The sequence below is a fragment of the Bubalus kerabau genome, chromosome 1 (genome assembly GCF_029407905.1).
Source record: "Bubalus kerabau isolate K-KA32 ecotype Philippines breed swamp buffalo chromosome 1, PCC_UOA_SB_1v2, whole genome shotgun sequence".
Classification (NCBI taxonomy): Eukaryota; Metazoa; Chordata; class Mammalia; order Artiodactyla; family Bovidae; genus Bubalus; species Bubalus kerabau.
The window spans coordinates 17,233,055-17,249,055 of NC_073624.1; the positions used below are offsets into that span (position 1 = coordinate 17,233,055).

At 40.0% G+C, this 16,001-nt stretch overlaps 1 pseudogene; it reads left to right on the plus strand.

The window, feature by feature from the left end:
• LOC129657488 (antigen WC1.1-like) overlaps positions 1-16,001 on the plus strand; it is a 60,060-nt pseudogene that overhangs the window by 3,683 nt on the left and 40,376 nt on the right.

Genomic DNA, 16,001 nt, shown 5'->3' on the forward strand with positions numbered 1-16,001 from the left:
CTCTAGGAGTTTTATAGTTTCTGGTCTGATGTTTAGATATTTAATCCATTTGGAGTTTATTTTTGTGTATGGTGTTAGAAAGTGGTCTAGTTTCATTCTTTTACAAGTGGTTGACCAGTTTTCCCAGCACCACTTGTTAAAAAGATTGTCTTTAATCCATTGTATAGTCTTGCCTCCTTTGTCAAAGATAAGGTTTCCATAGGTGCATGGATTTATCTCTGGGCTTTCTGTTTTGTTCCATTGATCTATATTTCTGTCTCTGTGCCAGTACCATGCTGTCTTGATAACTGTGGCTTTGTAGTAGAGCCTGAAGTCAGGTAGGTTGATTCCTCCAGTTCCCTTCTTCTTTCTCAAGATCGCTTTGGCTATTCGAGGTTTTTTGTATTTCCATACAAATTGTGAAATTATTTGTTCTAGCTCTGTGAAGAATACCGTTGGTAGCTTGATGGGGATTGCATTGAATCTATAGATTGCTTTGGGTAGTATACTCATTTTCACTATATTGAGTCTTCCAATCCATGAACATGGTATATTTCTCCATCTATTAGTGTCCTCTTTGATTTCTTTCACCAGTGTTTTATAGTTTTCTATATATAGGTCTTTAGTTTCTTTAGGTAGATATATTCCTAAGTATTTTATTCTTTTCATTGCAATGGTGAATGGAATTGTTTCCTTAATTTCTCTATCTATTTTCTCATTATTAGTGTATAGGAATGCAAGGGATTTCTGTGTGTTGATTTTATATCCTGCAACTTTACTATATTCATTGATTAGCTCTAGTAATTTTCTGGTGGAGTCTTTAGGATTTTTTATGTAGAGGATCATGTCATCTGCAAACAGTGAGAGTTTTACTTCTTCTTTTCCAATTTGGAATCCTTTTATTTCTTTTTCTGCTCTGATTGCTGTGGCCAAAACTTCCAAAACTATGTTGAATAGTAGTGGTGAGAGTGGGCACCCTTGTCTTGTTCCTGACTTTAGGGGAAATGCTTTCAATTTTTCACCATTGAGGATAATGTTTGCTGTGGGTTTGTCATATATAGCTTTTATTATGTTGAGGTATGTTCCTTCTATTCCTGCTTTCTGGAGAGTTTTTATCATAAATGGATGTTGAATATTGTCAAAGGCTTTCTCTGCATCTATTGAGATAATCATATGGTTTTTATTTTTCAATTTGTTACTGTGGTGTATTACATTGTTTGATTTGCAGATATTGAAGAATCCTTGCATCCCTGGGATAAAGCCCACTTTATCATGGTCATGGTGTATGATCTTTTTAATGTGTTGTAGGATTCTGATTGCTAGAATTTTGTTAAGGATTTTTGCATCTATGTTCATCAGTGATATTGGCCTGTAGTTTTCTTTTTTTGTGGGATCTTTGTCAGGTTTTGGCATTAGGGTGATGGTGGCCTCATAGAATGAGTTTGGAAGTTTACCTTCCTCTGCAATTTTATGGAAGAGTTTGAGTAGGATAGTTGTTAGCTCTTCTCTAAATTTTTGGTAGAATTCAGCTGTGAAGCTGTCTAGACCTGGGCTTTTGTTTGCTGGAAGATTTCTGATTACAGTTTCTATTTCCGTGCTTGTGATGGGTCTGTTAAGATTTTCTATTTCTTCCTGGTCCAGTTTCGGAAAGTTGTACTTTTCTAAGAATTTGTCCATTTCTTCCATGTTGTCCATTTTATTGGCATATAATTGCTGATAGTAGTCTCTTATGATCCTTTGTATTTCTGTGTTGTCTGTTGTTATCTCTCCATTTTCATTTCTAATTTTATTGATTTGGTTTTTCTCCCTTTGTTTCTTGATGAGTCTGGCTAATGGTTTGTCAATTTTATTTATCCTTTCAAAGAACCAACTTTTGGCTTTGTTGATTTTTGCTATGGTTTTTTTTTGCATTTATTTCTGCCCTAATTTTTAAGATTTCTTTCCTTCTACTAACCCTGGGGTTCTTCATTTCTTCCTTTTCTAGTTGCTTTAGGTGTAGAGTTAGGTTATTTATTTGACTTTTTTCTTGTTTCTTGAGGTATGCCTGTATTGCTATGATCTTTCCCCTTCGCACTGCTTTTACAGTGTCCCACAGGTTTTGGGTTGTTGTGTTTTCATTTTCATTTGTTTCTATGCAAATTTTGATTTCTTTTTTGATTTCTTCTGTGATTTGTTGGTTATTCAGCAGCATGTTGTTCAGCCTCCATATGTTGGCATTTTTAATAGTTTTTCTCCGGTAATTGAGATCTAATCTTACTGCATTGTGGTCAGAAAAGATGCTTGGAATGCTTTCAAGTTTTTTGAATTTACCAAGGCTAGATTTATGGCCCAGGATGTGATCTATCCTGGAGAAGGTTCCATGTGCGCTTGAGAAAAAAGTGAAATTCATTGTTTTGAGGTGAAATGTCCTATAGATATCAATTAGGTCTAACTGTTCTATTGTATCATTTAAAGTTTGTGTTTCCTTGTTAATTTTCTGTTTAGTTGATCTATCCATAGGTGTGAGTGGGGTATTAAAGTCTCCCACTATTATTGTGTTATTGTTAATTTCCCCTTTCATACTTGTTAGTATTTCTCTTACATATTGTGGTGCCCCTATGTTGGGTGCATATACATTTATAATTGTTATATCTTCTTCTTGGATTGATCCTTTGATCATCATATAGTGACCTTGTTTGTCTCTTTTCACAGCCTTTAAAAAATTTTTTTTTTATTTTTAAACTTTACAAAATTGTATTAGTTTTGCCAAATATCAAAATGAATCCGCCACAGGTATACATGTGTTACCCATCCTGAACCCTCCTCTCTCCTCCCTCCCCATACCATCCCTCTGGGTTGTCCCAGTGCACTAGCCCCAAGCATCCAGTATCGTGTATCAAACCTGGACTGGCAACTCGTTTCATACATGATAAGTCTACTTTATCTGATATGAGTATTGCTACTTCTGCTTTCTTTTGGTCTCTATTTGCATGGAAAATCTTTTTCCAGCCCTTCATTCAGTCTGTATGTGTCCTCTGTTTTGGGATGAGTCTCTTGTAGACAACAAATATAGGGGTCTTGTTTTTGTATCCATTCAGCCAGTCTTTGTCTTTTGGTTGGGGCATTCAACCCATTTATGTTTAAGGTAATTACTGATAAGTATGATCCCGTTGCCATTTACTTTATTGTTTTGGGTTCGAGTTTATCCACACTTTTTGTGTTTCCTGTCTAGAGAATATCCTTTAGTATTTGTTGGAGAGCTGGTTTGGTGGTTCTGAATTCTCTCAGCTTTTGCTTGTCTGTAAAGCTTTTGATTTCTCCTTCATATTTGAATGAGATCCTTGCTGGGTACAGTAATCTGGGCTGTATGTTATCTTCTTTCATCACTTTAAGTATGTCTTGCCATTCCCTCCTGGCTTGAAGAGTTTCTTTTGAAAGATCAGCTGTTATCCTTATGGGAATTCCCTTGTGTGTTATTTGTTGTTTTTCTCTTGCTGCTTTTAATAATTGTTCTTTGTGTTTGATCTTTGTTAATTTGATTAATACGTGTCTTGGGGTGTTTCGCCTTGACTTTATCCTGTTTGGGACTCTCTGGGTTTCTTGGACTTGGGTGATTATTTCCTTCCCCATTTTAGGGAAGTTTTCAACTATTATCTCCTCAAGTATTTTCTCATGGTCTTTCTTGTTGTCTTCTTCTTCTGGGACTCCTATGATTCAAATGTTGTAGCATTTAATATTGTCCTGGAGGTCTCTGAGATTGTCCTCATTTCTTTTAATTCGTTTTTCTTTTATCCTCTCTGATTCATTTATTTCTACCATTCTATCTCCTAATTCACTAATCCTGTCTTCTGCCTCTGTTATTCTACTATTTGTTGCCTCCAGAGTGTTTTTGATCTCATTTATTGCATTATTCATTATATATTGACTCTTTTTTATTTCTCCTAGGTCCTTGTTAAACCTTTCTTGCATCTTCTCAATCCTTGTCTCCAGGCTATTTATCTGTGATTCCATTTTGCTTTCAAGATTTTGGATCAATTTCACTATCATTATTTGGAATTCTTTATCAGGTAGATTCCTTATCTCTTCCTTTTTTGTTTGGTTTGGTGGGCATTTATCCTGTTCCTTTACCTGCTGGGTATTCCTCTGTCTCTTCATCTTGTTTAAATTGCTGAGTTTGGGGTGTCCTTTCTGTATTCTGGCAGTTTGTGGAGTTCTCTTTATTGTGGAGTTTCCTCGCTGTGTGTGGGTTTGTACAGGTGGCTTGTCAAGATTTCTTGCTTAGGGAAGCTTGTGTCAGTGTTCTGGTGGGTGGAGCTGGATTTCTTCTCTCTGGCGTGCAATGAAGTGTCCAGTAATGAGTTATGAGATGTCTATGGTTTTGTAGTAACTTTGGGCAGACTGTATATTGGAGCTCAGGGCTGTGTTCCTGTGTTGCTGGAGAATTTGCGTGGCATGTCTTGCTCTGGAACTTGTTGGCCCTTGTGTGGTGCTTGGTTTCAGTGTAGGTATGGAGGCGTTTGATGAGCTCCCGTCAATTAATGTTTCCTAGAGTCAGGAGTTTCCTGGAGTCAGGGTTTGGACTTAAGCCTCCTGCTTCCAGTTTTCAATCTTTTTTCCAGTAGTCTCAAAACTTCTCCTTCTATACAACACCATTGATAAAACATCTAGGTTAAAGATGAAAAGTTTCTCCACAGTGAGGGACACCCAGAGAGGTTCACAGAGTCACATGGAGAAGAGAAGAGGGAGGAAGCAGTTAGAGGTGACCCAAATGAGATGAGGTGGAATCAATAGAGGAGAGAGCAGGCTAGCCAGTAATCACTTCCTTATGTGCAGTCCACAACTGGACCGCTCAGAGATGTTCACAGAGTTATACAGAGAAGAGAAGAGAAGAGAATAGGGAGGAAGGTGACAGAGGTGGCCAGGAGGATAAAAGCGGGGAATGAAAAGTAGAGAGACAGATCCAGCCAGTAATCAGTTCCCTAAGTGTTCTCCACCGTCTGGAACATACAGAAATTCACAGAGTTGGGTAGAGCAGAGAGGGGTTAAGGAAGAGACACAGGCGACCTGGTGGAGAAAAAGGAGAGTCCAAAGGGGGAGAGAGCAGTCAAGCCAGTAATCTCGCTCCCAAGTAAAAATGGGTACTGAAGATTGGGTTCTTAAAGGTAAAAAATTGATAACAAATACCAGAAAGCAAAAATTAAAAATCTCCTTTGAAAGACAATGGGCTGCTTTTCTGGATGCCTGATGTCCTCTGCCGGCATTCAGAAGTTGTTTTGTGGAATTTACACGGTGTTTAAATGTTCTTTTGATGAATTTGTGGGGGAGAAAGTGGTCTCCCTGTCCTATTCCTCCGCCATCCCAGAACAAGTTTCCCAGGAAGTTTACTGTATTCCTTTGGTGGGATTTTGCTTCTCCGATTCTTCTTGATGTCTTATCTCTTGTAGATGTCTGCACATTTAAAAAAACAGTCATCTGTACCAGAATCTATATTATGATTTCAGTAGGGAAAGCCTTTCACCTCTGGGTAGGGGAACACTGGAATGTTCAGCCAAAAGCAGAGGCATAAGGTGGCATTGGGTCTGGGAGGACATGAGATCCGTTTGGCTCAGGCTGCTGATGTCCACAGCATTGACAACTGTGTGGTGTTTTGCAAGTGTTGCAGGGGGCTTGCCATCACTGGAATGGTTGTTGGTATCCTCAACAGTGCCTCTGGCTCCAAAGCCTAGAAATCATGACCAGCAGTGGTGGTGGCCAGAGGCAATGGGGTGCACACATTAGGCTTTAGGGGCCTGTTTCAGGTGCCTCTGTTGGGGGAGATGATGGTTGCAGGTGCTCAGGTTGTGGGAAGGCCTAGGAAGGCAGCAAAGACTGAGACCAACAATGGTTCATTGCTCAAACTCATGTCCATTGAGTTGGTGATGCTATCTAACCATCTGATCCTGTGCTGCTCTTCTCCTTGTCCTTCAGTCTTCCCCAGCATCAGGGTCTTTTCCAACGAGTCAGCTCTTTGCACCAGGTGGCCAAAGTATTGGACCTTCAGCTCCAGCATCCATCCTTTCAATCAATATTCAGGGTTGATTCCCTTTAGGATTGAGTGGTTTGATCTCCTTGCTGTCCAAAGACCTCTCAAGAGTCTTCTCTAGTACCACAGTTTGAAAGCATCCATTCTTCGGTGCTCAGCCTTATTTATGGTCCAACTCTCACATCCATACATGACTGACTACTGGAAACAATCATCTGTGCTGTTATTTATTCTTTCAGGGGTAAAATCTGCTGCATCTGTCTGCAAAGCAGGTCACTGTGAACTGTGATTTCTCCTGCCATGTGGTTTCTATTGGTCCTTTGCCCTTCTTTCTTATGCCTGGCCATCTCTATAAGACTGGCTCAGCTTTGCAGGTCTGCATGAAGTGAACCTGAAGCAGGACTTTCATATGGTGCCCCCAAAGGCTAGGGACACTGGTTACTTAGCCTGCTCTTACTCTTCTGGTGAGAGAAACTCTGAGTGATGCTGGTTTGAAGGATGGAATGATGCCACCAAAATGAGAGTATCTTGGCATGGTCAAGCTTCTTAGAGTACTCCAGATCTTTCTGGAGCTGTTTGTATTACTGATCACTGTCTACCTTTTGGTCTTTTTTTTAAGAGGATGGAGGCTGCTGTCTCCTACATCAGCATTTTGGTAATGGCACGTTTGAGGTCTTTATTCCTTGAGAGACTGGTTTTGAGTGTAGAATTTTAGGTTGGCAATTTTTTTTTTCCTTTCGATAAATTAAAAGTCTCAATCTACTCTACCATGGGATCTCTTTTTGTTCTTGGGGATTTAGATGTTAGTATAGGTGTTTCTCAATTTTATATACCTAATCTTTATCTCAGTGCTTTTCTTTTTGTCAGTGTTCTGCTGTTATTGTCCATTTTAGTAAAAGTAAGCTAGGTTCAGGTCAGTTCAGTTCAGTCACTCAGTCGTGTCCAACTCTTTGTGACCCCATGAATCGCAGTATGCCAGGCCTCCCTGTCCATCCCCATCTCCCGGAGTTCTCTCAAACTCACGTCCATCGAGTGGGTGATGCCATCCAGCCATCTCATCCTCTGTTGTCCCCTTTTCCTCCTGCCCCCAATCCCTCCCAGCATCAGAGTCTTTTCCAATGAGTCAACTCGTCGCATGAGGTGGCCAAAGTACTGGAGTTTCAGCTTTAGCATCATTCCTTCCAAAGAACACCCAGAGCTGATCTCCTTTAGAATGGACTGGTTAGATCTCCTTGCAGTCCAAGGCACTCTCAAGAGTCTTCTCCAACACCACAGTTCAAAAGCATCAATTTTCGGCACTCAGCTTTCTTCACGGTCCAACTCTCGCATCCATACATGACCACAGGAAAAACCATAGCCTTGACTAGACAGACCTTTGTTGGCAAAGTAATGTCTCTGCTTTTCAATATGCTTTCTAGGTTGGTCATAACTTTCCTTCCAAGGAGTAAGTGTCTTTTAATTTCATGGCTGCAATCACCATCTGCAGTGATTTTGGAGCCCCCCCAAAAATAAAGTCTGACACTGTTTCCACTGTTTCCCTATCTATTTCCCATGAAGTGATGGGACCAGATGCCATGATCTTAGTTTCTGAATGTTGATCTTTAAGCCAACTTTTTCCACTCTCCTCTTTCACTTTCATCAAGAGGCTTTTTAGTTCCTCTTCACTTTCTGCCATAAGGGTGGTGTCATCTGCATATCTGAAGTGATTGATATTTCTCCTGGCAATCTTGATTCCAGCTTGTGTGTTTTCCAGCCCAGCGTTTCTCATGATGTACTCTGCATATAAGTTAAGCTAGATATGTTGTAGTAAAAAAAAAACCCAAAATTTTATCCCTGTATGACAAGTTCTGTTCACTTTAACAGGACTTCTGCTATTAATTCTTCAAGCACTCAGGCTGTTGAATGCTCCACAATTTCATTATGCTACCACGGCAACACAAGGCTTCAGTATTTGCTGTGGTAGAAAAATATACTGGCTGTTTCTGTGTGGAACTGACATCATTTGTTCTTGACTTCATTGAATGATCCAGATCACAGGGTTATGCTTAACTTCAAACAATGGAAGGAAGTATTACTGTTTCCACATGTTCATAAAGTGTTGCTGAACACTAGTAATGTCTCCATCTATGATGTTCTTACAAATGAACTCCTTTTTATATGCAGAAACCAGAGTTGTCTAACTTAATTGCTAAAGTGACATCTGATCACTTTTGTAAAATTCCATTTGCTAGATGCATGTTACTAGGGACATTTGAGTGTGGATTACACAAGGACATGAACACCAGATGGCAGGAATAGCCAGGACATTTTAGAGCCTGTTTCCACAGCCCTCTGTTTCTAAGCTGGATGAGATGCTCCCTATGGACAGGGAAGTAAAGGGAGGATTCCTCCCTGGATCCCAGGCCATGAGCTGTAACTAAGATAGAGAAGCTGGGCCCTAGTAGCCTTGGGCACAGCTACAGGGAGGGCAGCATCCAGAGTCTCTGAAGGCCTGTCCTTGGCTGTGTCTGTAGAGCTGCTTCTACAGGCTCATGAGAAACACCTGGTGCCTCCCTATCCTGCTCCATGTTCAGTGATGGCACAGTGGGAGTTGTGCCACAGTGGGAATATTTATACCACAGAAGTCAACAAATACTATATAGCATGCACTTTTTTGCTCCTCAGAGAATACTTATATCACTGCATATCTCCTAAAATCTTTCCTGTGTCCTTTGTCTGTGTCTCTTTTGCAGCTCTGGAGCTGAGGTTGAAGGATGGAGCCCACCTCTGTGAGGGGAGAGTGGAAGTGAAGCACCAAGGAGAATGGGGCACAGTGGATGATCACAACTGGAGCTTGAAGGATGCATCTGTAAGTGTGCAGACAGCTGGGTGTGGAGCTGCCATTGGTTTTCCTGGAGGGGCTTATTTTGGGACAGGAATTGGCCCCATTTGGCTTTTGTATACTTCGTGTGAAGGGGTGGAGTCAACTGTCAGTGACTGTAAGCATTCTAATATTAAAGACCGTCGTAATGATAGCTATACCTATGATTGGGATGCTGGAGTAGTCTGCTCAGGTAAGTCCTGTCTGGTCTGCGTGGGGATCTCTAGCAGGAAAAGCCTCTGTCTTATTACCAGAATGACTCGAGATTACGGATACAGCCTTTAGAGCATACTTGGGTGAAGGATCTTTGTGATGTGTCACAGGAGGCAGAGAGGTGAGGCCAAAAGTTTCATACAGATACAGCTTCTGGGATCGACTTCTGTGACGTAGTCTCATCATGGTAATTGTTCCATTTTCTTTGATGTAGTGGTCACTAGGATGTGGCTACATGGTTGGGGGCAGGGTCATAGAAGAGTTGTGGGCAACAAGGTTTATCATACTCATAGGGTCTAAAAGAGTCACACACTCCATCATGTTGGTATGTGGAGGATGTGACAATAGAAAAGGCTCAACCAAGCAATGGTGACCCCAGATGGCATGTGAAGACCCGTGTACAAATGACCATACTGGGGGGTCAAGATGCAGTTACACAAGGAAAAGGTGTAAAGGGATTTCACTGGTGCATTTAAATGTCCCTAGTCACAGTCAGAGGAAGCCAGAAGTGGGACTCGTGGCAGGAAACAGTCTCATCACACTGGTGCACCTGATCAACTGAGTGGGGAGCTCACATCACATTTGTAGGGATATTGAGGGAACAGGAAAATGAAGTCTTGAAGTTTACAACACAGTAGCTGAAGCACACATGTATATGAGGTAGTGAAACTAAGAGGACCTGAAGTGACTCCTAAGAAGTGTTCAGTGCTGTCTAAGTGTGTCAGGTATGACCCAAATCAAATCCCTTATGATTATACAGTGGAAATGAGAAATAGATTTAAGGGACTAGATCTGATAGATAGAGTGCCTGATGAATTATGGATGGAGGTTCGTGACATTGTACAGGAGACAGGGATCAAGACCATCCCCATGGAAAAGAAATGCAAAAAAGCAAAGTGGCTGTCTTGAGAGGCCTTACAAATAGCTGTGAAAAGAAGAGAAGTGAAAAGCAAAGGAGAAAAGGAGAGATATAAGCATCTGAATGTAGAGTTCCAAAGAATAGAAAGAAGAGATAAGAAAGCCTTTCTCAGCAGTCAATGCAAAGAAATAGAGGAAAACAACAGAATGGGAAAGACTAGAGATCTCTTCAAGAAAATTGAGATACCAATGGAATATTTCATTCAAAGATGGGCTCGATAAAGGACAGAAATGGTATGGACCTAACAGAAGCAGAAGATATTAAGAAGGGGTGGCAAGAATGCAGAGAAGAACTGTGCAAAAAAGATCTTCATGATCAAGATAATCACGATGGTGTGATCACTCCCCTAGAGCCAGACATCCTGCAATGTGAAGTCAAGTGGGCTTTGGAAAGCATCACTATGAACAAAGCTAGTGAAGGTGATGGAATTCCAGTCGAGCTATTTCAAATCCTAAAAGATGATGCTGTGAAAGTGCTGCACTCAATATGCCAGCAAATTTGGAAAACTCAGCGGTGGCCACGGGACTGGCAATGGTCAGTTTTCTTTCCAGTCCCAAAGAATTCTCAAACTACTACACAATTACACTCATCTCACATGCTAGTAAAGTAATGCTCAAAATTCTCCAAGCCAGGCTTCAGCAGTATGTGAACCATGAAATTCCAGATGTTCAAGCTGGTTTTAGAAAAGGCAGAGGAACCAGAGATCAAATTGCCAACATCCGCTGGATCATTGAAAAAGCAAGAGAGTTCCAGAAAAACATCTATTTCTGCTTTATTGACTATGCCAAAGCCTTTGACTGTGTGGATCACAATAAACTGTGGAAAATTCTGAAGGAGATGGGAATACCAGACCACCTGACCTGCCTCTTGAGAAACCTATATGCAGGTCAGGAAGCAATAGTTAGAGCTGGACATGAAACAACAGACTGGTTCCAAATAGGAAAAGGATTATGTCAAGGCTGTATATTGTCACCCTGCTTATTTAACTTCTATGCAGAGTACATCATGAGAAACTCTGGGCTGGAAGAAGCACATGCTGGAATCAAGATTGCTGGGAGAAATATCAATAGCCTCAGATATGCAGATGACACCACTCTTATGGCAGAAAGTGAAGAGGAACTAAAAAGCCTCTTGATGAAAGTGAAAGAGGAGAGTGAAAAAGTTGGCTTAAAGATCAACATTCAGAAAACTAAGATCATGGCATCTGGTCCCATCACTTCATGGGAAATAGATAGGGAAATAGTGGAAACAATGTCAGACTTTATTTTTGGGGGGCTCCAAAATCACTGCAGATGGTGACTGCAGCCATGAAATTAAAAGACACTTACTCCTTGGAAGGAAAGTTATGACCAACCTAGAAAGCATATTGAAAAGCAGAGACATTACTTTGCCAACAAAGGTCTGTCTAGTCAAGGCTATGGTTTTTCCTGTGGTCATGTATGGATGCGAGAGTTGGACCGTGAAGAAAGCTGAGTGCTGAAAAATTGATGCTTTTGAACTGTGGTGTTGGAGAAGACTCTTGAGAGTCCCTTGGACTGCAAGGAGATCTAACCAGTCCATTCTAAAGGAGATCAGCCCTGGGTGTCTTTGGAAGGAATGATGCTAAAGCTGAAACCCCAGTACTTTGGCCACCTCATGCGAAGAGTTGACTTATTGGAAAAGACTCTGATGCTGGGAGGGATTGGGGGCAGGAGGAAAAGGGGACGACAGAGGATGAGATGGCTGGATGGCTTCACCGACTCGAATGAAGTGAGTCTGAGTGATCTCCGGGAGATGGGGATGGACAGGGAGGCCTGGCATACTGCGATTCATGGGGTCACAAAGAGTCAGACATGACTGAGTGACTGAACTGAACTGAAGTGTGTTTGACATGTGCAAAGGTGGATGCAGTAAAGACAGCAGTGAAACTATGGTGTGAGTGGGTAATCACAGTATTTGTCAGGGGCTTCTAGTTGTTATCCCAATTGCAGATTGGATGTCCAGGATATTAATCTCATCAGAGCAGCTGGGCTGGAGGAAGATCTTGTCAGTTATCACAGTGAATTGCCTAAGGTAAGAGGCTGGGCTTAGGGAAGTATCATCCCATCTGATGAGACAGGGGAGCCCTGAGGTCATCTGCAGTAGGTAGGCCCTTAACACCACAGCCAATCAGTTATTGGGTGTTATGTCCAGGAAGATCTTTGGAAAAGTGATTTTTCTAATCTCACCTTCAGCATATTTGATGATTCTAGTTGAGGCCCTTAAGGAAACAATTCTTTTCATTTTTAAAAAGTACTTTATTGAGGTATGACTGACATACAAGACTGCTTGATAAGTATACATTTGTGAAACTCTTACAACACTTATGTCATAAATCTATTCGTCTCTTCAAAACATTTCCTTCCATTCTCTTTATAATTCTTTTTAAAAATAATTATTTTCAAGGTGCATTTGAATTTTAGTTAGAAGCTTTTGTTTTAAATAAACCTGTTTTCTGGCATCTCAAGTAAACTTCCTCATTGTCACAAAGTCCTAATCATGGTTCCAACTGCAGATAAATTTGTGGAAACACTACAGGTGTCTCTACCATATTTTGATAAATCAGCATCTGAATGAAAATGGAGTGTGTGATGTTGGAACTTTGTGTGAAATTAGAAGTCCCAATGTTACCATCCTAAGAATACTGATGTCTTGATATTAATTTCAGTTAAGATACACTTAAAAGTAGAGAATTGGAGAGTGCTCTGATATTTAAGCACTGACTGTGGTTTGTATTCCCTGACTACCATTGCTCTAACTTGGGCTCTCACATTTTTATGAATGGCTCCAGGTTTCTTCTATTTCTCTTTCTGTCACTAGTTTCCTCCCCCTGTTCTGTCTTTTCAGACATGTTTTAATGATGTGAAGAGAAGTCAAAGTGGTGGTGATGTAGCAAGATAATATTAGAATAGCATGTCTTTTCATTATCTGAATCAAAATTGAACACTTAGGAGTCAGGTATGGAAGAGAAATTTCAGCCTCAGTAGTGGATTGTTGGAAGTGAAGTACCATGTTTAGGAGAAATCTAGAGTAGAAACAATGACCCAAGAAGAATCTAGAGAAGCTTGTTTGAAATAAGGAGGAGATTTCATGGGGTTCAGGAAAAAGATTTGGGAGGGGCTATACAAATTGAGAAGGACTGTGGTGCAAGTGTGCTAAGCTATTTCAGTCCTGTCCTGCTTTTTGCAACCCCATGGACCTCTGTCCATTGAATTTTCCAGGCAAGAATAGTGGAGTGGGTTGCCATGTCTTTCTGCAGGGATCTTCCTCACCCAGGAATGAAACCTGGGACCCATACATTGCAGACAGAGTCTTGATTATTGTCCTAACCACCAGGGACTACAGTACTGAAGTGCAAAATGGTGAGGGGATGAAAATACAAGGACTGCAGGAGGGGAGTTCAAGGAGATCAAGATCCAGGTCAACTCACACATTCACAGTGTAGCCTCTGTGTTACCCTTCCTTCCTGCCCTCCTTCCTTCCCTCCCTCTCTTCCTTTATCTTGTGGGAGTCATTCCTGAGCTCTGTGGTAGTGCTAGCATTTGGAGGTTGACGTTTTCTTAGTGGATTCTGTTTATTTAACAAATATAAGATTACTCATATTTCTCTCTTTTTTTTTGTATCAGATTTTGGTGAGTTGTATTTCACAAGTAATTTGTCTTCAAGGACTTGGTCCATTTTACAAAAAGTTTTTCAAATTAGAATAACACTTTCATATCTTATATCTTTAGATGTTGGCAAGATCTAAGTAGCACTGGTTCATATCTCGTATCTTTAGATGCTGGGAAGATCCATAATAATATTCCTCCTTTTGTTACTGGTTTTGTTAATATGTGTTCCCTCTTTTTCTTAATTGGTTTTGCTAAAAGATTATCAGTGTTAATGCTCTTTTTAAGAGAATCACTAATGGACTCTGTTGATTTTCTTGATCGTGTATTTGCTTTCTACTTAATTGATTTCTATACTCAGTTTTCATTCCTCTTTTTCAGTTATGGTTTTCCCTGATACCTCAGCTGGTAAACAGTCTGCCTGCAATGCAGGAGACCCTGGTTTGATTCCTGGCTTGGGAAGATCCCCTGGGTGGGAAGAAGGGATAGTTTACCCACTCCAGTATTCTTGGGGTTCAGCTGGTAAAGAATCCACCTGCAATGTGGGAGACCTGTGTTCGATCCCTGGGTTGGGAAGATCTCCTGGAGAAGGGAAAAGCTACCCACTCCAGTATTCTTGCCTGGAGAATCCAAGGACTGTATAGACCATGGGGTCACAAAGAGTCATACGTGACTGAGCGACTTTCACTTTTCAGTTATGATTGTTGTTGCTTTTGTAGATTCTTGAGGCTTGGATCATTTCCTTCTGTTTCTATTTTTATTCTAATATAGGCATCATGGAAACCTCAAGGTTCTAAATTTTCTTCTAAGCAACTTTCTTCTTAACCCACCAGTTTTGATAGTATATAATTTCTTTTGTATTTTATTACCATAAAATATTTCTATTTCTCTGAATGTATTCTTTGTCTTACACTCTGATTTTGTATGATATTAATATAGATACTATATACAGCCTACTCTGATTTGTGTTTGCATGGTATATAATTTTTTACCTCTATAATATGTTTCTGTGTTTATATTTATGCATATATATATTTATAGATAGTATATTGTTTTGTCTTATTTTTCTTGTTTGTTTTGTCTTATTTTATCTGGTCTGATCATCTTGTTTTTTATTTGGAGTACTTATTTACATTTAATGTAGTTGTTGATATAATTGAAATTAAGTGTACTTGCCTGCTATTTGTTATACCTTTTTTTTTGTTCCTATTTTAATCTTCAAGTTTATTTTATTATTTTATTTTAAATACTCTATTGGTTTATTAATCGTATCAGATTTTTAGGAGATTATAATGCTGAATTGTTTTTTCATTTTTAAAATAATTTTTATTTATTTTTGGTTGTGCTGGGTCTTCACTGCTGCATGGGCTTTTCTCTAGTTGTGGAGATCAGAGGCTACTCTCCAGTTTCAGTGCACGAGGTTCTCATTGCAGTGGCCTCTCTTGCTGTGGTGCACAGGCTCTATGGTGCACAAGCTTCAGTAGTCATGATCCCTGGGCTCTAGAGTACAGGCTCACTAGTTATGGTGCACACCGGCTTAGTTGTTCATTGGTATGTGGGATTTTCCTAGACTAGGAGTCGATTTTCCTAGACCAATGTGTCTTCTGCATTGTCAGGTGGGGTCTTCAGCACTGAACCACCTGGGAAGCCCAATGTTGAATTATTAATCTTTAATTACATGTTACTTTGAGATGATATAATGTCACAACATGCAATGTCAGTCACTATAGTTTTCTTCCACTTCCCTGTTCTTGGGTTTGGTGCTATCATTGTCATACATTCTACTCATAAACTTATTATGAATCTTATAGTTTGTTGCTAATATTTTTGCCTTAACTCTTCTAATAGAGAATCAACGTTTAGCACAGTCTCTATAGCTTTGAGAGGATCCATGTGTTCATCTGCTGTCATCTCCCTTTAGCTTGAAGAACTTTCTGAGGCAGTTTTGTGTAGTGTGTGTCTGGTGGCCTCCAATTCTATCATCTCTCATTTACCTGAAATCATTTTAATTTTCTTTCAGTTTTGAAAAGTATTTTCTTGGGTGATTCAATTCTAGGTTAACAAATGCCCAACCCCAATACTTTACATATGTTTTTACATTGTCATCTGACTTTCATTGTCTCCAACAAAAATTCAGTAAGTAATATTTATCCTTTTGTTCCCTGTATATAATGTGTCAAACTTCCCTTGCTGCTCTTAACATATTTTTGCTTTGTTTATTGAATTTCAGTAATTACATTGTCAAGTTTTCTGAGAATGCTTTCACTATCTTGTCTCGGGTTTGTTTAGCTTTTTGGATCAGTGGGTTTACAGTTTTCAGTAAATTTGGGTAAATTTCATTTATCTTTTCTTAATATTTTTCTACACATCCCTTATTCTGAATCTCTAAAAACACAGATTTTA